The sequence below is a fragment of the Capricornis sumatraensis genome, chromosome 5 (assembly GCF_032405125.1).
Source record: "Capricornis sumatraensis isolate serow.1 chromosome 5, serow.2, whole genome shotgun sequence".
NCBI classification, from domain to species: Eukaryota; Metazoa; Chordata; class Mammalia; order Artiodactyla; family Bovidae; genus Capricornis; species Capricornis sumatraensis.
Genome location: NC_091073.1, coordinates 30,145,875 through 30,169,889, shown reverse-complemented (window position 1 = coordinate 30,169,889; position 24,015 = coordinate 30,145,875).

Genomic DNA, 24,015 nt, shown 5'->3' with positions numbered 1-24,015 from the left:
GAGGCCAGAACACTGGAGTGGGGTGCCATTTCCTTCTCCAGGATGTCACTGAGAAGCCATTTAACGGGGGTTTTATCTGGTGTTGCTTTTGTAAAAATATCACTTTGCTTCTTTGTGAGGAAGGAATTCAATTTTCATGGAGAGTTGACAGAAAATATTCGGGGGGTGAGGTTAAAGCTCACATTTTCTCCAACAATGGCACCCCACTCCAGTACTCTTGCCTGGAAAATCCCATGGACGGAGGAGCCTGCTAGGCTGCAGTCCATGGGGTCGCGAAGAGTCGGACACGACTGAGCGACTTCACTTTCACTTCTCACTTTCATGCATTGGAGTAGGAACTGGCAACCCACTCCAGTGTTCTTGCCTGGAGAATCCCAAGGATAGGGGAGCGTGGTGGACTGCCATCCATGGGGTTGCACAGAGTCGGACACGACTGAAATGACTTAGCAGCAGCAGCATACAATACAAAGATACGGAAAAAGGCAAAGAGTTTCTCTGGTTATCAGAGATGCATACACATAATATCTGAATCCTGGTGTCCAATATTTACTTATAAATAGATCAAGACTGTTATTAGAAAAACTGCTTGGTTGCGCTCATTCTGTGCTTTTAAACAGACCTCATGCAAGAGAGATACTCTGCCTATGGATTTCTGAATCCCTGCCACGGTCAGATATACTGACAGCGGAAGGGAACGTTCTTTCTTCCTTGTGAACTTTATTCTTTAATAGTGACCATTTTTCTAACCAGAGAAGGTCATTAGAACTCAAGCTACGGTGTGCTTAGTGTTAAAATACCTTTCGGTCACAGGTTGTATTTCTAATTCTGTTTGTGACAAGAGGGTGTTGATGGAAGATTGTTCTGGAACAGTACAAATGGACTCCACCTCAAACTTTTCTCAGGAATGTTCAATGCTGTACAGCACACTGTGGTTTTGAATTTAGGATCAGCTTTGGAACTGAACCAGAACTAAAATGTCACAGCTGTGACGATGGGTGTTTGTTTGTTTTTTTTTTTTTAAGAACAGAGGGTTGCCCTGCCATGAGCACCACCAAGTGGCCCGTGTAGATCTTACAATCTTCCCAAGACGCCACTTGATTACAAGGTTCTAGTCAAAGACTTTGACCAGTTGTTTACATGGAGAATTTTTTTTTTAATTTTTTACACAATTTTTAATTTTACTACCAAATATTGGCTCTATTACTCCCTGCGCTGCACAATGCAAGCATATCTTTTGAGAGTCACTCAGAGAATCCATCTGTTAGAATTTCTCAAAATTCAACCAGTGAACAGAAATCACTGCTGGTGTCTGAAGTCCCAGACAGAAGTCCCAGCAGTGAACAGAAATCACTGCTGGTCACTGGTCCAGCAGCTGGTCACTTGCTGGTCACTGTCTGGTCACTCACTGTATTATCAGAAGTAAGGATAGTGCCCAACACTTTGAGGGGATCTCACCCCTCCTACTGATCCAGGCACAGAAACTCATTCCTGTCACTTCCAGGGGAATAACCCATCTTTCCTGAGCAACTTCAACCTAGCAACAAGAAGATGAATTTGCATGTTCTCGGTTCACATTATAACATTTCTCATACCAAATATGGACACATATAAGGTTTTGCACATTTTTCACTTGATATCTTGTCTGATTTTTTTCTTCTTCAGTCTCCAAAACCCAGGTTCAGAAACACTGGAAAATGTAGTCTCTGCTCTGGAGAAGATGGTCTGCAAGGGGCAATACAATACTGTCATCCCCTTTTCTGGTCATAGACGTCAACTGGGTCGGTCTGGGGTGGGAGGGGCTATTGCCCGAGCTCTGGGTGGATTTAGATGAAGAGTGTTGACTTGAAAGCAACACCTCTAAGACTGTCTCCTAGAGCCTCAAATCCTCAGCTCACTCCATTCACACCTCACAAAATTAAAACAAACTTGAATAGGTCAGGATTTATTCAATCTTTAGGAATATTTTTTTCTAATTTAGGGTCGAAGAATGTTGTTTGGAAATTACTTCTGTAAGTCATCAATAAAAGATTAAGATTTCAGGAACCAACTAAAAACAAATGTCCTTATAGTCAAAGAAAAGCATGTCACAACGTATGTCCATCATATAAGAGTCTGAAGCATTGCAGTCATTAAGAAAAAAACATATATGCCAATGTACGTGTATATGTCCATATAAACATTTCTAAATAGATGGCTGATTGAAAGTACCCTCAGACCCCAATAAGGAACTGGCAGCCTAACAAGTGCCTGGTTCGCCTGAGGACAAGGGAGCAATAGACTCCTCTAGGCCACCTTTACATTCATGTGGGGTTTTGCAGTTTATAGGATGCTTCCAGCTCGTTTTCTTTCTTTCATCTGAGCCTTACAAAAAAGGGATGCATCATCACCCCCACTTGGAGCTAAGGACACCATGATTCAGAGAAAAATAATTTGTTAGAGGCTGAAAGCCGTGGACCAGAAACAAGCTGGATGTGTTTCACTCTACAACAATCTGCAGTGACATTATCATTTTCAAAACACTATAGAGCTTCATTTATTTCTCCCAGGGATGTCGCGAGATAGGAAAAGAGGACATCATTCCTAACCAATAGGTAAAATGACTGGCATTAAAGGGGGAAGTGGCTTGCCCAAGGTCGAGCAAAGCTAGAGCTGGGATGAGAACCAAGTCTCTTGCATTCCAACCCAGTTTCCTTCTTTTGATTCTCTCATGACACCTTCTACATTCAAATAATGATCTGGTAGAAGAATCAAACTGAAGAGACTGAGCGCCCCAAAGAAACAGGAAAACATATTTGGATGACAGTTTTCCAAAGAAAAAGTGGGCCCAGGAAAGCGGATTATTTACTTTCTGAATTATTTACACGCCGTCATCAGAAGGAGCCAGAGAAACACAAAATGCACAAAAGTCATACTTTAAAGAAGCATCTCCGGGAAGAGTTGCGAGTTGGAAGACAGTAAATGAGAGGAGTGGGAGGTTTGAAATTCTATCAGTGAATTTAGACCTTAATTGCTACATGTCATTTTAATCGCTAGTACTGACCTGAGACATAAATACCCTGGTCTCTAAAAAAGCAACCAGCCTGGAGACTTTAAATTTAGTAGCAAAAGTATTGACAAAAGATGGAAATTCCAGAACTCCATCTTCCCGTCTCATGGATAACTAGGTTTGAAAGTTACACTTGCACTTTCGTGTAAGGCAAAGGAAGCTGATGACAGACAGCCCTGGACAGTGGGAAGACCCTCGCAAGACACTCACCGTGAGACAGGGCTGCAGAGATCTTTCATAAACATGGTCAGACATTCTGTCCCCAGCTCAGCTCTGTCACTCCAGAGTTAGTCAAATATTCTCCGCCTCAGTCTCCCCAGCTATAAAGTGGTGTAACTCCTGAACATGATAGCAGTGAGCTTATTTACCACCCAACCCTTCCCCGGCATTCCCTCCATCACTCTGCATACCGCCCCATCACGCAGGTACCATGCTTATCCCCATTTGGCCAAATCAAGGTCTAGAGACCAGAGGTACCACTGGCCTGATTTCAGAGACCACTCCCTTCACCCATCTGATTGGAAATGACAGTTTTTTTGTTTTGTTTTCTTTTTTCATGGTAAAATTGTACACTGGCACTCTGATTTTACATAGGAGCCTTCCACGATTCTTGTTTGTAATCCGGTCCCTAAAAGTCCAGCTCCGAGAGTCATATCAAATTTCTAATGCTTCAAAGCTCAAGACAGAATCCAAAACTATGGTAACAGTGAGGCTATTGTGTAATTGGCCAGGGAGCCAGTCACTGGAGGCAACGCTCTAGGCCTATTTCCAGTTGAAATTTTGGCATCTTCCATCATCCCGCCATCACCTTTTATAAACTGTAGAGAGAGGAGGAAAAGTGGTGAGGTCCAAGCTGAGTTCCCATTCCCAGGCTGGGTGTGTTAGAACCCACATTTATCATACAGAATTGCCGAGTTAAAGAAAGTCAGCACCTTGAACTTATACTTTTGATTAAATATCCTTGAGACCTCAAAAGCGATCATAGGAAGGACAGAAACAGATTCATTTGCCAGAAAGGGAAATATAAACTCAGCTTTGGGACGGACCCACGCTACCATACTGTACCTGCATTGCTTAGAGAAGGGATCTAGGCTGAGGAAAGCAGAACGTCCTGGTGCTACAATGAGGCATGCTCAGACTATCCACAGGCAAAGACCACCAGCTCCCTTCTGTTTGCAATAGACATGGATTTACAGACCAAAGAAGTCCCCTCCCATTCCTCCTACGAGAGCAGAGAGAAAGCCAAGTTTTGCACGCCCTGTTCTGGAGTCAGGTAGGTGAAGTGTGGGGAGGACAAAGGTGGCCAAACTGAAATGATAGGTGATATGTGTGTCTGTGTGTGCATATATTTTAAAAAGTGTTTATTGGGCTAGAAATCCTGTAACTCTGGGCAATCAAGGTGGGGTGATATACAAGCAGAAAAGAACTTAATCCTTCCTGAAAGAAACACTTTGAACCTATCAGGTATTTCAGGTAAAATGCATTTCCTAACACTCCCTAGGCAAATATTTAAAACAAATAGAAAAAAAAAGTGTTTTAATTTCCCTTATATAGATAACACTCCACTTGATTTCTTCAAGACAGGGTGGCTGTAGAAAGGTCTAACTAGTCAGAATGCCATACAATTTGTATAATTTGACTGTTTTCTTCACAGTTTGGGGGCTTGGGCTATTTGTTTGCTTGTTTGTTTTTTTAAGGCAAATTATGTGGGAAATTATCTGCTTCAGAAATGAGTTACCCTCATTCCAAGCGTAACTTCTGGGACTCATGACTATGTACACCCTTTCAGAAAGAGAGGAAGCTGGACTAGCATAGGACACTTTGCCTCATGCAGGATGACATGCAGGATGTCCTGTCAAATATTCATGAATCCACAGGTATGAAGGACTCGTGGGGTGGCCTAATTGCTTTTAGAACTGCTTAATTCCTGTGAGTAAGCCACTCCAGAGGTAACTATTTGCCAAGCTATAGCTACTCTGGGTTCGACCGTTCCTGGCCCACTTTCAAAACAGCAACAGTATTGTTTGCAAACCCCAGTCAAATAAGGCACTGAAAGAAATCTCAGAAACTGAATGACATTCACTTGCCTACACTGAGCCACTTACTGTTTAAAAGACTAAAACCCCTTGGTCTACAGGGTCTAAGTTTTTCCTTATTATGACTTTGGCATAGACCAAATAGCAACCGTCCCCCAAAGATATCCACCACCCTCATCCCCAGACCCAGAGGTATTATCTTGTGTGGCAATAGGAACTTTGCAGATATGATTGAGGGAAGGGTCATGTGACAAGAACAGTGTGCTGATTATCCATGTGGGGCCAATGTAAACACAAGGGTCCTTAAAAGAGAACATAGGCAATTCAGGTCGAGGAGAAGGCAAGCTGATGATGAAAGCAGAGAGCCGAGTGATGTGACCTCAAGCCAGTGAATCCGTCAGCCCTTAGAAGCTGGATGAGCCAAAGAACAGATTCTCCCTGGAGCCTCCCCAAGAAACCAGCCCTTCCAGCACCTTGACTCTGATTCTCTAAAACCCATCTCAGACTTCCAACCTCCACAGCTCTAAGATAAGAAGTGTGTGTGGTTTAAAACCACTGAAAGTACGGTCACTAGTTTCACAGCAACAAGAAAACGAAACTGGATCCACTTGGAAATGTCTGAAAAGTTGAAACATTATAGCCAACAGCCCATGAAACAGCCTCAGCCACTTTGAGCACAGTGCTCAGACAACTCCTTAGGTAAAGCTGTCCACTGGCTTGACTACATCTGATGGGACCACCTACAGCTACATGGAAGAAGGCCCGAGTCTATAAGGAAGCCATGGGAAAGGAGTCTGCCCAAAGAGATGCTCTATTATGGATGCGCTGCGCTAAGTTGTTCAGTCGTGTCCAACTCTGCAGACCTATGGATCGCAGCCTGCCAGGCTCCTCAGTCCATGGGATTCTCCAGGCAAGAACACTGGAGTGGGCTGTGATGGCAAACTCCAGGGGATAGTCCCGACCCACAGATTGACCCAGAGTTGCTTACATCTCTTGCATTGGCATTGGCAAACAGGTTCTTTACCACCACCGGTATGGATGGTGACCAAGCAGGGAATCAGACTCTCTCTCTGGGAGTTTTGAGTGCAAGACACCCAGAAGGCAGTAAAACTACAAGGAAAAGAACAGGAGTGAGTAAACTGGGGAAAGGAAACAGAGAGGAGCTGATGAACAAAGAGGACAGATGAGCAGAAGAAGGAGCAGTGGACATCACTCTGGGGACCAGGTTGTCCCACGTCTCCAAGGTTCCCAGCGCCTACAACTGCCCTGCCTCGGGAAGAAGTGGGGCCCTCAAATAACTGAATGGATGAATGGTCATCAACTGCATCTCATTCTTCAAGAGACCAGGACTGCTGCTCAGATTGGTTCTTGGGCTTCCTTCCCTTCCTAACTTGCAGTTACCACAACCTGCCTGAGATGACTAGAGTAGTTTTCATCCTCAACAATCTTACAGAACCTAAACGCAATTCTGTCTACCCTAACCTCATCCTTTGAAAAGAGCATGGAGGGCAAAGGGCTTGACATTTCTTCACAGAAAATATAAAAATGGCCAACAAGTAGCACTTGAAAAGATGCTCCATGTCATTAGAAAAATGCAAAATCAAAACTGTAATTGCTTCACACCCATTAGGGCAGCTACACTCAAAGGTGAAGTATGTAATGAAACTGGAAACCTCATACATGGCTGATGAAATTTAAAATAGCACAAACCATCACAAAAAACAGTTTGGTGATTCTTCAGTAAGTTAAAGAGAATTACAATATGACCCAGCCACTCCACTCCCCAGGTATGTACATAAAAGAATCTAAAAAATAGATGTTCAAACAATAACTTACACATGAATGGTTATCGTGTAAGCTATATTCACAATGGCCGAAAGGCAGAAACAACAAAAATGTCCACCAGCACAGATAAAGGATTGTTGGTATGTGTGTACGATGGAACATTATTAATCCTTGTTGATATGTGCCACGACACAGAAAAATCTAAAATTCATTATGTCAAGTGAAAGGAGCCAGACACAAGAGGCCACATATTATATGAATCCCTTTGTATGAAACACCCACAGTAGGGAAATCCACAGATACAGAAACCAGATTAGTGCTTGTTTGGGGTAGTGGAGAAATGGGAGCAAGTGCTCAGTGGGTACTAAGTTTCCTTTGGGAGTGATAAAAATGTTCTGGAACTTGACAGTGGGGATGGTTACACAACTCTGTGAATGTACTAAAGGCTTCAGAAATGTGCATTTTAAAATAGTTAAAATGATGAATGTTATATGAATTTTACCACAATAAAAAGATTGCTGATGAACCGATCTGCAGGGCAGCAACAGAGACACAGACATAAAGAACAGACTTGTGCACATAGAGGGTGATGAACTGTAAGTGTGGCATTAAAACATACATATTACCTATATAAAACCAGACAGCTAGTGGAAACTTGCCGTGTGATGCAGGAAGCTCAAATCCAGTGCCCTGTGACAACCTAGAGGGGTGAGGTGGGATGAGAGGGAGGTTCAAGAGGGAGGGGACTTACGTATACCTGTTCATATATAGGTATAGGTTGGTTTCTGCCATATATCAACGTATATATCATAAATATATCATATATTTCTGCCATATATCAACAATTATCATAAAGCAAATATCCTCTAATTAAAAATAAATTTTAAAAAATATTATTGGAAATATATTTCTTGTAACATATTCATTTATTTGCCACATTTTATAGATATTCACTTTAATTTATGGTGATGCTGGCAGATACTCCAAATCCTGCTCTGGTTGCAAAAGGCTTTTGGAGCTGGGTTACTCCTTCACTATCAAGGGTCCCATGTGCGATGTAAAACAGATATCTCTGTGCGACTTCTCAGAATCGGACTCAGGACTCCAACCACATGGACATCTGTTGTCAGCCTATACTCTGCTGTTAACATGCAGCTTGCTTTGTAATGACAACAAAAATGTCAAAAGCGAATGAATGCCATTTGGCCAGATTAATCTGACCTTGGACGAGTCTCTGAGTGAGCAGGAAAAACCATACAAAATTTAGGTTCACACAGACCTTCCATTTCTAATATAAGATCAAGATACCTTAAAATAAAGAAACTCATCATGTTGAGATTCATTTTCTCTCTACCCTTCTAGGTTCTTGACTGAGACACCCCCTCATCTCCGATAAAAGATTAATAGGAGAAAAACAAACAGAAATTTAATAATATGTATGCCTACTGGGAGAGACCCAGAAGAACTGAATAACGTCCCCAAATGGCCCCAACCTTCACCTTAAGTACCTTCTTCAGCTAAAGGCAAAAGAAAGATGTTTGGGCAGGAAGGGGACAGTTAATGGGAGGTGACCAGGAAAAGCACCATCAACCGGGGTAAGGTTGTCCTGCAGATCTAAGACTGTGTCTTCTCTAAAGAGAAGTGTTTCTAGAGACAAAGGCATTCTTCTCTTCCTGGTACAGAGAGAGGGGCACTGCTGTACATGTAAACGTCTCCTGCTGTTGTTCAGTCAGTCAGTTGTGTTCAACTCTCTGCGACTCGATGGACTGCAGCACACCAGGCCTCCCTGTCCTTCACCATCTCCCAGAGCCTGCTCAAACCCATGTCCATTGAGTCGGTGATGCCATCCAACCACCTTACCCTCTGTCATCCCCTTCTCCTCCTGCCCTCATTCTTTCCCAGCATCAGGGTCTTTTCCAATGAGCTGGCTTCTTCACTTCAGGTGGCGAAAGCACTGGAGCTTCAGCTGATTGTCTCTTCAAAAGGGTAATTTCTACACGGTTTTCATGGCTTCTCTGCTGTCCATTGTTTCTTTAAAGTGACTAGGAGAAGGAAATGGCAACCCATTCCAGTGTTCTTGCCTGGAGAATCCCAGAGACAGCGGAGCCTGGTGGGCTGCCCTCTATGGGGTCGCACAGAGTCGGACACGACTGAAGCAACTTAGCAGCAGCAGCAGCAGCAGCAGCAGCAGCAGGCTGAAATAATCCTTATGCCAAGGAAGTAATTTGGAAGTGGCAGATTCTGCCCCCTTCAATCCCTTGCTAATAACAGTCAGTCACTAAGTGGATTAAGAAGTTAATAATGACACCATTAGAGAATCATTTTCTTAGAGACTGTGACTGATACTTCCAAAGAATGTTATGGCTATATGTCATCAGACTCTTCAATAAAATTAAATTTTCCAAGTGAAGAAAATGACACATGGGCCTACCCTTGTTTAAAAAAATACAAAAGAAGACGGTTACATTTCTTGCTTCGCAAAATATTCTAGAAGGGTTTGTTCTATCAGCAGATGGCGCTGCCAACATATTGCTGAAATTAAAAAGATGACAATGGCCATTTTCTTTAATCCCTTTATTAAATAGTAAATTTGGAATAAGTTATTAATTTTTTGTCAATGTCATGCTTGGAGTAATTTTTGTCATTGTCATGCTGTATCACTCTTGGTATTAGTGGGCCACCTCCAAAGTTCTAAAATCCTAAGTTTAATTAAATTATTAAATAGAATGGCCTTTTAAAATATTATCTTTATTTTTATTAATATTAAGTAATAGTATCTTTATAATGTATCTTTACTATGAACTTAAAAATTATTGCAAACTATTATTAATAATTAAAATATTTATTAATGATAGTAACATTATCTTTATTATTATTAATATTGACTACCATGGATGGGGTTATTTTCTAAGGGGTAGGGACATTAGTGGGTTTTCACAGAAGCTTCTTATTTAAGCTGAAATGGTGTTACTACCTCCATTTCACAAAGGAGAAAACTGAACGGGAGCCAAGGTATATTCTTTGCTCAAGGCACACATCTCTGTAAGAGATAGAAACAGGGTTCAACATGAGGTCTGATCCTTTCAAAGCGCATGTCCTTAAGCATGCTGACCCCTGTGACACAGTGCCACGGTGCTACAGTATTCCCAGGACTGGGGGAAAGACACCTAAAAGATAGGTTTATAGATAAACACAGATCATCTTAAACCAAACACACAGATGGCCCTGAATCACATCATTTAAAAAGCAATTTAACTCCTAATTCCTTGTATCCAGAATCCATTCAAAGCTTAAAACAAGTCTGACCCCATTTCTGTTTTGAGAAAATTAAGAATGAAAGGTGATATCCCATTGAGTCAAAGAGAACAAAGACCGTGAACAACATTCAGCATAAAAGGCAACCCGAAACACAGAAATACTGCAAACTCTATTCAGTGCGTGAGCAGAAAGGAGCCGAGTTAATGAGACAGTCTGCGTGGTAGTGCAGAGGAAGAAGTAGGTTGTTTGCATATTTAAAATTTGACCTTTTCACAATCAGATATTTTTCTGAACTGCAAAAGGGAAAAACCAGAACTTGCCTGTTGAGATACTATTCTGAGTACAAAGTTAAACAGGTAATGACAGAGCTGCAGAAAAAGCAAGCAAGACCCAGGCATAAGGATTCTATGTTCTTCTCACAGACAAATCCTACATGTTGATGTATGAAGGTTATCTGATAAAAACAAACTTAACACAGCAAGAGTTTGTTCTTCAATCTCAAAAAAAAAAAAATTATTAGTCATATCTAAAGTCAAGATAAACTGGAGATATAGAAGCCAGCCCTCCATATCCCATTCAGTTCTATTTAAAACCATCATCTCTTGGGATGAGAAAGAACACTCCCGGGTCATGAACACTATTTTACTAAATTGAGTAAGGTTTTCTTCCAAGTGCCTGGGATGGACCCTGGTGTGCTAGATCAGAGCCTGTAGTTCCTCTCATCTCCCTGTTATAACAGAAAAACCAAAGGACTCCCTTTATCAGAAGCTGTAACTGAACATTGGCCCCTGGCATTTTACCTTTTCAGGAGCAAATCAAGACAAATCTGAGATACAAGAAATCTCTCTCAGGCTTTTCCTGAGGATGAGACCATTTTCTGCATGACGGATCACATAGATTGCTTAGGAGAAATGCAAGGACAAGGACTAGAGAGGCCCGTCACACAAAAGCATAGCTCGTGATTTATTCAGCCCTCAAACTGTCCTCCCCACTCCAGCTCCACAGCCGAGCAGCTTTCTTCCTTTCCTTACTGTTCCTGGCATGCTTACCAAGCACAACTTATATTCAAAGACACAACTTTCTTTTGCGCCCCTCTTGCACTTTCAGGTGTGTCCAGCGGGGACAGTCCTTCCCTGGGCTTCTCGGTGGCTCAGATAGTAAAGAATCCGCCTGCCAATGCAGGAGACACAAGTTCGATCCCTGGGTTAGGAAGATCCCCTGGAGAAGGGAATGGCAACCCACTCCAGTATTCTTACCTGGGAAATGACATGGACAGAGGAGCCTGGCGGGCTACAGTCCATGGGGTCGCAAAGAGTCAGACACAACTAAGTCACTATACAACAACAAACCCTTCCTTGTTCCTGGATAAAGAGCAAGTCCTGTGCTTTTTCTGCTCACCCTTAGGTAATACACAGTTCTACACACATTGGAAGGTGCCAACAGATTCATTTTAAAAATGAAAACTTCCAGTTCAACATATTAATCAGAACTCTTTTGATCAAACATCAGAATCTTCCCCTCTTCCCCTGACCAGCTCCAGGAGTATCGTACATAGGGGAAAGAAAGAAAGCACAGCTGGAATCTTCCTCCTCCCAGGGCACATCTCTCCTTCCCTGTTTCCTAGCTGTTTTCTCCTTCCTTCTGAGAGGGGTGAGCGTGGGGGGGAGAAGGATGTGGACAGGATGTGACAGCAAAGTATAGAAAACGCTTGGGAGATCTCTCACCTGAACTGCAACTATTTTAAGCTGGCTTCCCACACTGCAGGTCTGGCAGTATTTTAGGGTTAACTCTCTCACAGGGACACGGTTGTAGGGTCCTCCGACAGGCTCCTCACTGGTGCTTTCTCCTCTGAAGTTCCCTTGACTAAGGCAGGTACTTCTCCATGCTTAGGTGGTCACTCTCAACTCCTTCCTCAACCCGTAGGTGTTGGGTTTCTCTCCCAATGCCTTGCTGCGCCCCTCCAGGTTGCTCTCTATGTACACAAGATGCCTTAATCAGTTGAGCCCATATCTAGACCATCTAGGCCACAGGAAATGACGATGCATTCCATGTCATCCCAGCAAACCCTGGGGTAAGGCTGGGCCTATTGCAGCAGCAGCCTCAGTGTCAAGACACAGACCCCATCCAAATACGTTGTATTCATGAAGGCACCAGGATTCCAGAATCACAGAGCAGGTTCTGGCCTATTCGGTACCCACAGTCTATGGTGCATGTAAGCAACATCACACATTTTAACACTCTGTGACAATGCTCTGGGAAATATTGTAACCAGTTCTTCAGTTCTTCATAGTAAACAGTCTTGGCTTCTCAGAAATTGTTGTAGTAACATAGTGAAGACTGAAACCACTCTGGCTTTCAGATTCCACATTTTTATTTACTTCATGAAATAAGTCAGCATCATCGGAGCAGTAAAGGGAACATCTTTAATTTCAGCTCAAAACAGTAACAGCTACCAAAGTTAACACAGTTGAAACCTTGTTCTACTTTACCGTACCTTTCACAGACATTCTTCCCCAATAACTTAGATCCTAAATAACCAGAATCTTAAAATAGAGACTTTGAGAATTATTGTACCTCAAGAGTATCTTCTGGTGACAATGGAGCCCTTGAAATGCGAATGCAAATAGTACAAGGCAGTGAACACTTGGGAATAGCTGAAAGGACCTAGGCAGCCCAGTTTTCTTGATGATGGAGCTGCTCTTCAGAGCTAGAGGAATTCTCGCTAACATCAACAGAGGCCGTGACCCTGGAGAAATGTGTGCATGGGGATGGAATGGAGGAGGGGTGGCACTCATGCAGTGTATTTACCATCACCAATCTAGAAGCTGAGTATACGGTCAGATACACACAGCGGCAGAGAGTCTCTGCTGCCCTAGAGAGATGATCAGAGACAAAATACAAAGGAAAAGGAAGAAAGACTAGGTTTTGGGGTTTTGCCAGTTTAACAATCAATCTTAGTTTTCCATGGTCTCCCATCTGTAAACTTAAATTAACCTGGAGAACTCTATCAAGAGATATGACAGATTAATATAATATATATCAAAATACTAAGGGTAACTGGACAGCTACATGTGAAAGAATGAAATTAGAGAGCACTCCCTTACACCATACACAAAGATAAACTCAAAACGGATTAAAGACCTAAATATAAGATGAGACACTGTAAAACCCTTAGAGGAAAACATTGGCACAACACTCTACAACATAAATCACACCAAGATCCTCTATGACCTAGAGTAACAGAAATATAAAAGCGGGGCCTAGTTAAACTTAAAAGCTTTTGCACAGCAAAGGAAACTATAAACAAGGTGGAAAGACAACCCTCAGCATGGGAGAAAATAATAGCAAATGAAACAACTGGCAAAGGATTAATTTTCCAAAATATACATGCAGCTCATGCAACTCAACACAATATTGTAAAGCAATTATCCTTCAATTAAAAATAAATAAAAAATTTTAAACCCAGCATTAAAACAATCTTAAAATTTGTAGGAAACACAGAAGACTCCAAGTAACCAAAACAACCTTGACAAAGAAGAAGAGAGGTGAAAGAACCATAATTCCTGACTTCGTACAACAAAGCTGCAGTAATCAAAGCAATATAGTACTGGCACAAAAACATACGCATGGATCAATGGAACAGAACAGAGAGCCCAGAAATAAACCCACGATTAATGTATAACAAAAGAAGAAAGAATATATAATAGAGAAAATACAGGATCTTCATTCAACAAGTGGGGCTGGGGAAGCTGGACAACTACATGTAAAAGAATTAAATTAGAACTTCTCTAGCATCATACACAAAAACAAACTCAAAATGGATTAAAGACCAGAATGTAAGACTGGATGCTATAAAACTCCTAGAAGAAAACACAGCCAGAAACGTCTTTGACATAAATCACGGCAGTTTTTTAAATCTGTCTCCTAAAGCAAAGGAAATAAAAGGAAAACTAAATGAGACTTAATTAAATTTAAAAATATTTGTATAGCAAAGAAAATAAACAAAACACAACCTATAAATGGAAGAAAATATTTCAAAAGACATGACCAATAAGGGGTTAATATCCAAACTATATAAATAGCTCACACAAAAACATCAAAAAACTAAACAACTCAATTTAAAAATAGGCAGAAGACATATTAATAAATAGACATTTCTCCAAAGCAGATACACAAATAGCCAATGGGCACATGAAACGATGCTCAACATCATTAATCTTCACAGCAATGTAAATCAAAACCACAAGATATTGCCTCATATCTGTCAGAATGGCAATCATCAAAAGGAACACAAATAACAAATGCTGGTGAGGAGACAGAGAAAAGGGAATTCTCATACACTGCTGGTGGGAATGTAAATTCATGCAGCCACTGTGGAAAACAGTATGGGATCCAAAAACAAAAAACAGAACTACCATATGACCGAGCAATTCCACTCCTGGATATATTTCCAAAAACACTCATTCAAAAGAATACATGTACCCCAATGTTCATAGCAGCATTACTTAAAACTGCAAAGGTATGGAAGCAGCCTAAGTGTCTATCAACAGACGAATGAATAAAGAAGATGTGCTATACATACGTTACAGAGCTGTTAGGCATAAGGAAGAGACATTATGAAGGCAAAAAGGCAAAATGGCTGTCTGAGGAGGCCTTACAAATAGCTGAGAAAAGACAAGACGTGAAAGGCAAAGGAGAAAAGGAAAGCTATATCCATCTGAATTCAGAGTTCCAAAGAATAGCAAGGAGAGATAAGAAAGCCTTCCCTAGTGATCAGTGCAAACAGAGGAGAACAATAGAATGGGAAAGACTAGAGATCTCTTCAAGAAAATTAGAGATACCAAGGAAACATTTCACCCAAAGATGGGCATGATAAGGGAGAGAAATGGTATGGACCTAACAGAAGCAGAAGATATTAAGAGGTGGCAAGAATACACGGAAGAACTGTACAAAAAAGATCTTAATGACCCAGTTAACCACGATGATGTGATCACTCATCTAGAGCCAGACATCTTGGAGTGTGAAGTCAAGTGGGTCTTAGGAAGCATCACTACAAACAAAGCTAGCAGATGTGATGGAATTCCATCTGAGCTATTTAAAATCCTCAAAGATGATGCTGTTAGAGTGCGGCACTCCATATGCCAGCAAATTTGGAAAACTCAGCAGTGGCCATAAGACTGGAAAAGGTCAGTTTTCATCCAATCCCAAAGAAAGGCAATGCCAAAGAATGTTCAAAGTACCGCACAATTGCACTCAATTCACATGCTACCTTCCCTGGTGGCTCAGACAGTAAAGTGGTAAAGCATCTGCCTGCAACACGGGAGGCCCAGGTTTGATCCCTGGGTCAGGAAGATCCTCTGGAGAAGGAAATGGCAACCCACTCCAGTACTCTTGCCTGGAAAATTCCATGGATGGAGGAGCCTGGTAGGCTACGGTTCATGGGGTCACAAAAAGTTGGACACAGCTGAGTGACTTCACTTTTACTTTCACATGCTAGCAAAGTAATGCTCAAAATCCTTCAAGCTAGATTTCAAGAGTATGGGACCTGAGAACTTCCAGATGTACAAGCTGGATTTAGAAAAGGCAGAGGAACCAGAAATCAAATTGCTGATATCCTCTGGATCACAGAAAAAGCTAGAGAATTCTAGAAAAACATCTACTTCTGTTTCATTGACTACACTAAAGCCTTTGACTGTGTGGATCACAACAAACTGCGGAAAATTCTCCAAGAGGTGGGAATACCAAATCGCCTTACCTGCCTCCTGAGAAATCTGTATGCAGGTCAAGAAGCAACAGTTAGAACTGGACATGGAACAACAGACTGGTTCCAAATTGAGAAAGGAGTACGACAAAGCTGTATATTGTCACCCTGCTTATTTAACTTATATGCAGAGTACATCATAAGAAACGCTGGGCTAGATCAAGCACAATTTAGAATCAAGATTGCCAGAAGAAATATCAATAACCTTAGATATGCAGATGACACCACCCTTACGACAGAGAGCAAAGAGGAACTAAAGAGCCTCTTGATGAATGTGAAAAAGGAGAGTGAAAAAAACTGGCTTAAAATCCAATATTCAAAAAAATGAAGATCATGGATTCCAGTCCCATCACTTCATGGCAAAGAGATGGAGAAACAATGAAAACAGTGAAAGACTTTATTTTCTTGGGCTTCAAAATCACTGTGGGTGGTGACTGCAGCTATGAAATTAAGACACTTGCTCCTTGGAAGAAAGGAATGACAAACCTAGACACTGTACTGAAAAGCAAAGACATTACTTTGCCTCCAAAGGTCTAAAGTCAAAGCTATGATTTTTCCAGTAGTCATGTACAGATGTGAGAGCTGGACAGTAAGAAAGGCTGAGCACCGAAGAACTGAAGCCTTTGAACTGTGCTGGAAAAGACTCTTGAGATTCTCTTGGACAGCAAGATCCAACCAGTCCATCCTAAAGGAAATCAACCCTGAATATCATTGGAAGGACTGATGCTGAAGCTGAAGCTCCAATACTTTGGCCACCTAATGTGAAGAGCTGACTCAATGGAAAAGACCCTGATGCTGGGAAAGATTGAAGGCAGGAAGAGAAGGGGACAACAGATGATGAGATGGTTGGAGGGCATTACTGACTCAATGGACACCAGTTTGAGTAACCTCCAGGAGATGGTGAAGGGACAGGGAAGCCTGGTGTGCTGCAGTCCATGGGGTCACAAAGTGTTGGACACGACTGAGTGGCTGAACAACAACAACAATCACAAAGAATCATATCAATAAAATTGATGTAAATTATATAGTCACATTCCTTGAAATACACAAATTACAATGACTGACTGAAAGGATAGAAAACCTGAAAAAATTACACCAATTAAACAAAACTGATTTTGTAATTAAAAACTTTACATTCCACTTTTGGAAACATGGAATAGAAATACTCTTTTCCATTGTTTCCACTAGGCACAACTAAAAACTCTGCATATTATAACAGATAAGCTAATGAACTCAGGCCCTGAGAAATGACATGGTAATAAGTTTTTTGGATTTTCTCTTTGCCTCTTGTATCACAGACATAGTGCCCAAGAAGTTGGCAAGCAAAAAACACCAAAAAGTATAAAGCAAAAAGAGTCTCAACAAAAGACCGTTCACTCCAGCCAAAAGCAGTAAAGGGGAAACCTGGCTAGAAGGAAAATACCCATTTTACTCCAGCCAAACATCACAGAAAAAAAAGGAAAAAACAAAACAAAACGATTCCTACCAACAAAAGCTGAGTGAGGAATTAAACCATGCCAGACAGGAAAAAGGTACCTCACCTCACCTATCAGAGTGATGTTAGAGAAAGCCAAGTAGGGACCTGGATTTTGATATCCATGAAGTGATAATGAGGCTCATTCCTACAGTGTTGGTGGATGTCACACAGGGAGTGCGGATCTCCATACCCACCAGGTGGTAATAAACTATTCCTCCCATTCCCTGTGGGGTTAGTGTCAGAGGCCTATAGTCAGGACATTCACTATCACCCAGTGGTAATGGGTCCATCTCCCCTGGTGCATAACTGAAAACCACAGGAGGAGATGCAACAAAGACCTCCCACTCTTCCCAGGCAAGATGGTATTAGTGGAGGCATTACGGAGAGCTGGTCCTCTCAACTCAGTTGTCAACTGGAGAAACTGGACTTCCATCTTTCCCTGGAAAGAAGGGGCATTATTCCTGAACTCCTGCCCCCTTTTGGAATGGAGTCAGATAAAAATAGCTAGAGCAGAAAATTGAATATGGTGAAGGTTCTCAAATACCAAATACATCCAAGTTTCAGAAACAGGGAAATATCTACCTGAATTAAAACAATCCAAAGAACATCACTGAGATGACAAAGATGTTAGAATTATCTGAGAATGATATTGAAGCACTGAAAATTATTCAAACGGCAATAGCATGAGAAAACAAGCAGAAAAAGTAGAACTACCTAGCAAAGAAAGAGAAAGCCTCAATAGATAAATGAAACAGAGAAAAAACCAAACCCAAATGCTACAGTTGAATATTACAGTAGTGCAAATAAGAACTAACTGGAGAGCCCAGTAGAGCAACATGGAGAGAAAGAGGAAAGAATCGGTCAACTTGCTGACAGAATAAAAGTAACTAATCTGAAATACCAAGAGAAAATGAACTGGGAAAAGAAAAATGAACAGAGCTTAAGAGATTGTTGAGACCATAACAAAAGATCTAATATTCATGTCACTGTAGTCTTGGAAGAAGAGGACAAAGAGAGTGAGGCTGACAAGTTTTCAAAGAAACAATGGCTGAAATTTTTCAAAAGGGGTCAAGACATAGATTCAAGATTCTGAGTGAACCACAAGCATAGCAGGCCCAGAGAAATCCATCCCAAGACATACTGTAGTCAAAGTTCTATACAGGGACTTCCCTGGTGGTCCAATGGTTTAAGAATCCGCATGCCAGTTTTCCCATACAGCTTCAATGGAAAACATCAGCTGTTCCCAAAGGAAGCTCTGAAACTGGGGTGACCCCTCTGTCCCATGCTGGGGTAAGAAGGCTGGGCCTTTATTCCTCTGTGTAGAACAGTTATGTGATTCTGGTTGCCAGGGAATAAGGATGCTAGCAAGCAAGCAAGTGAAAGTTGCTCAGTCATGTTCAACTCTTTGTGACCTCATGGACTATACAGTCCATGAAATTCTCCAGGCCAGAATACTGGAGTGGGTAGCCTCTGCCTTCTCCAGGGTATCTTTGCAACCCAGGGATCAAAACCAAATCTCACATATTGCAGGCAGATTCTTTACCAGCCAAGCCACAAGGGAAGCCCCCCAAGGATGCTGCTGCTAAGTTGCTTCAGTCGTGTCCAACTCTATGTGACCCCATAGACGGCAGCCCACCAGGATGCCCCATCCCCGGGATTCTCCAGGCAAGAAAGCTGGAGTGGGTTGCCATTTCCTTCTCCAACAAGGATGCTAGACTTGACAAATAAAAACACTCAACACGCAGTTGAATTTGAACTTCAGATCAACAAGGATTTGTTTTTTTTAGTATAAGTGTATCCTATATAATATCTGGGGCACACCTTTATGAAAAATTATTTCCTGTTGATCTGACATTGAAATTTAACTGGGTGTCCTTTATTTTATCCGGCAACTCTTCCTGAGGGGGAGCATGGTCATTCAGAAAAGGAGAGCCCTCTGGAAGAGGGTGGTATCTGAGCAGGGCCCTGATGGGCAGGCTGGATTTGGACAGGCAGAGAGCACAGCAGAGGGTGCCCGGGGGTCACTGCACACTTGGGCCAGGCACACATTGCCTCAGTGATTCCCAAAGAGGCTGACAGTTGAGGCAGGAACGTGGGCAGCACTTCCAGGAGTAGAGGGGCATAAACCCTTCAGCCTTTAAGAGGATCTAGGGGCATGTTACAGCATCCACCACAGACACACGTCGCTTCCCACTGTGTGCTGTCGGGAATTATCTGTACCTGAGAGTCAGGTTGGTGGGCACGGGCTTTTACGAATCAAATCATATTTCACAGGAATAAAACAGAGAGGTTTTATGGTTTCTCTCACTTCAAAAAAGAAAAAAAAAAGGACCCATTCAAGTTGAGATTGGTGAAATGACATCCCCAAATCCAAGCCCTAGAAAAAGATCATCTCCTGGATGCTCAATATATAGTTTTATTATCAACAACCATGACAACTTGATATGGTTGACAACTTGAATTGACAACTGATTCTGTTACATAATAGTTTCAGGAAGAATTGCTACAGAGCATCATTTATCAAATTAATGTTTTTAAATACATAAACATCTATCCACATTTAAATTCCTAATGGAAAACATCCCTATCTAGCAAGCTAACTCATTTGCTTACTTCAGTGTACATTTTGTGATTAGAATATACTGAAAGGTTCTCTCACTTTCTGGGAGTCTTACTAAGATGTCATGTGGCTCAGATGAACACATGGGTATCCTGCTTTAAATTTTTTCCAAGTGAAGATCTTTTAAGGCTATTAATCTATACATTTGGGGCCAACATCATATTGTTGTTCAGTCACTCAGTTGTGTCCAACGTTTTTCACCTCCATGGATGGTAGCACATAAATGTCTTTATGTTGACATGGGCACCTAATCTCTTTCAGAGAAAAATCTTGGCTCTGGCTGGGGTTTATCTCTTGGCCTGTCTCTGCAAGTATCAAAACTTACTTTCAGGAATACCTCCTTTTTAGACTTCTTGTTCTAATTCCTAACTCAGCTTAGTTGAAACAAACCATATTGCTGAATCCTTAACAAGAACATAGAAGAGCTGTTTGCAACTGCTTTCAGGAAATATAACCCCAACCTGCAGCTTCATCATAAATCCTTATTTAAGAGTTGTCCAAAAACATGCAATTTATCGATTGCTTTAGGTGTTTTGAAATTCATATCTTGACTGCTGAAAGCTACATTCTCATGCCACATTATTTTGACTTCCACAAAATTGCTTTTACAAAACTGTGTTTTAATTTTATCCTCTGTTCATCTTAAAGAATATAATACAAAAGAATTCTGTGAATTCTGCTAATAACAATATGTTGATAATAATAATGGTAATACTCATTATTAGTTATGTGATGACAATTCATGAATTCACTCATTCAATAAATATATATTAAGCAAAAGAAAAGAATCCTCCTGCCAATTCAGAGGACATGGGTTTGAGCCCTGGTCAGGGAAGATCACATGTACTGTGGGACAATTAAGCTCATGCACCACAACTACTAAAGCCTGCACGCTCTAGAGCCCTTGCTGTATAACAGGAGAAACCACCACAATGAGAAGCCCCTGCACCACAACTTAGAGCAGCCCCCACTCGCTGAAACTAGAGAAAGCCGCACAGAGCAATGAAGACCCAGAGCAGTCAACAAATACATAAACCAAATACAAAGAAAAAAAATCTTTAAAGGAGAAAGGAAATTAAACATCAGATAAAGGTTAAAAAACTGAAATGACAGCAGACTTATTATCAGAAACCATGGAAGTCAGAAGGAAATGGACATCTTTCAAGGAAGAAAAGAAAACTATTAGTCAAGAATCCTGTATCCAGTGAAGTACCCTTCAACAATTAAGGAGAAATCAAGACTACCTCAGATAAAAGCAAAGTAAGAGAATTTGTTGCTGGTGGACTGACCTTTAAAGAATGCCTAAAGAAAGTTCTTCAAACAGAATAAAAATGATTTAAAAGAAAAAAAGGAATATTAGAACATCAGGAAGGAAGAGAAAACAACAGCAAGAGAAAGAATACGGCTAAATGCAACAGACTTTTCTTTTAAACTGAGTTTTCTAAGTTACATATGAAGGTTAAAACATTACAAAACTTCATGAAGTAATTCTCAACTTACTTTTAATATAATTATTAAATTAATATAAGTAGGGAGGGGAGAATAAAGGGCTATAAAAGGAGATCAATGATTGGATACAGACAAGGAGAGCCCTCTGTGACTACAAAAGGGCAGCACAAGGGAAATTTTTCTGATAGGATATTTCTGTACCTTGACTGCAGTAGTAATTACACAAATATACACAAGTGATAAAAGTACACAGTACTATACTGCACACCTTATATGCCATGTCAGTTTCCTGGTATTGACACTGTACTATAAGTAAGAAGATGTGACTACTGTGCAAAATGGGATGAAGGCTACACAGAGCCTCTCTGTACTTTCTTTGCAATTTCCCATAAATATATAATTACTTCAAAATAAAACCTTGAAACATTCTTTAAACTTTCCACTTAAAAGTTCCAGGTTCAGGAGGATTTATGGTGATTTCTACCAAATATTTAAAATGGAAAAACAATACCAGTTGTTTGGGAAGTTTTTCAAAAAAATAGAGAAGGGAATATGTTGATTCTTTTTTATGTTCTACTCTACACCAATACTAAAAGGAACACAAAATTACTAATCGTTACACCTTATAAGTATAGATGCAAAAATTCTTTAAAATATATTAACAAATTGAATCCAACAATATATAAAAATAATATATCATGACCAAGCGGAGTTCATACTAAGAATGCAAGGTTGGTTTACCATTTGAAATTCAGTGTCACATATTTAACAGAAGAAAAAAACAATACACTTAATGATCATCTCAATAGATGCAGAGAAAGGTATGTGAAAAATTTCAACACTCATTCCTTATGTAAAAAAATTCTCAGGGAACTAGTAATAAAAGAGCAGTTTCTTAATCTGATAAAAAGTCATCTATAAAAAATTTATAGCTAACATTTTAATTATGAAAGACTATATGTTCTACCTTAGATAAAGAGCAAGATAAACATATCTGCCTTCACAGCAACCATGCAAACACAATAAAAAAGAAAAGGAAATAAAAAATTGAAAAGGAATAAATAAATCTGTTTTTTTCATAAATCAAATATTTATGTGGATAATTGAATTATCTACCAAAAAGCTACTAAAATTACTAAGTGAATTTGGCAAGGTCACAAGGTTATAAAGCCAATATCCAGAATCAACTGTATTTCCATATTCTAACAACAAGTAATTGGAAAGTGAACTGATTTTTAAAAATGTTTTTCCAATGTCATCCACAAATATGATACATTTTATATGTGTAACAAAATACATACAAGATCTGTATACTGAAAACCGAAACATGAGCAGGTAAACACATCGAGGTATTTTATGTGATGGAATAATATTCATCAATAACAATCACCCGAGGAATTGAGGAAGACTTGAAGATACACAGATGAACAATGTTTCTAGATAAGAAGATTCTATTATTTTTTAAATGCCAATCCTTCCCAAATTGATGCATAGATTCAAGGCACTCTCAATCAAATCCCCACAGGTTTGTTTTGACTTGAAGTTTTGCTTTGCTTTGTTTTTTGTATGTGTGAAAATTGACAACCTAGTGTTTATATGGAGAGGTAGTTTCCAGAAAGGCCAAAACAACTTTGAAAAGAAATAAGATTTACAGTGCCTGATTCCAAGACTTACTGTACAGGTACTGCAATCGAGAGTATAAACATACAGGCCAGCGGAGCAGAACGGAGGGTCCAAAGACACACCCGCGTCTATAAGTTCAATCCATCTGCGACAAACATGCCAAATTCAACAGAGAAAGATTAGTCTTCAACAAATGATCCTGGAACAACTATGCAAAGAACATAAACCTCCACACTTCCCTCACACCAACTCAAAATTCAACTCAAAATCGGTTATGGATCCAAACATAAAAGTTAAACCTATATAATTTCCAGAATACAGAAAAAATTTGCAATAATGAAGTAGACAAAAGATTTCTTAGAAAAAATACAGAAAACACAAAAATTTAAATAGATTAGAATATATAAAAATTAAAACTGGTTCTAAGTATGACATAGGAAACAAAGTGCAACTACCCACTCGAAATGGTATTTCCTCTGATAAAGAAGCTGTATTCAGAAAATAAAACTACTCTTAACAACTCAATATTAAGAACATAATTTTTTTAATGGAGAAAATATTTTAACAGACTTTTCACCAAAAAAGACACATAATCAAAAAAGTACATGAAAAGATGTTTAACATAATTATTAGAAAAATGAAAAGTAAAAATACAATGAGACTTCATTAAATATCTGTGGAACATCTAAAGTTAAAGATTCACAGGTGTTGACACGCGTATGCAAACTAGTTCAACAATTTTGTAAAACAGTTTGGTAGTTTCTTACTAAGTTAAATATGCTCTTATCCATATAACTCTGCAATTCCACTTGGAGATATCTGTCCAAGAGAAATAAAAACATATCCATACCAAGCCCAATACTGGATACTCATAGCAGCTTTACTTACAATAACCCAAAACTATAAACAACCCAAATGGTCAACAACAGATGAGCAGGTAAACACATCGAGGTATTCTAT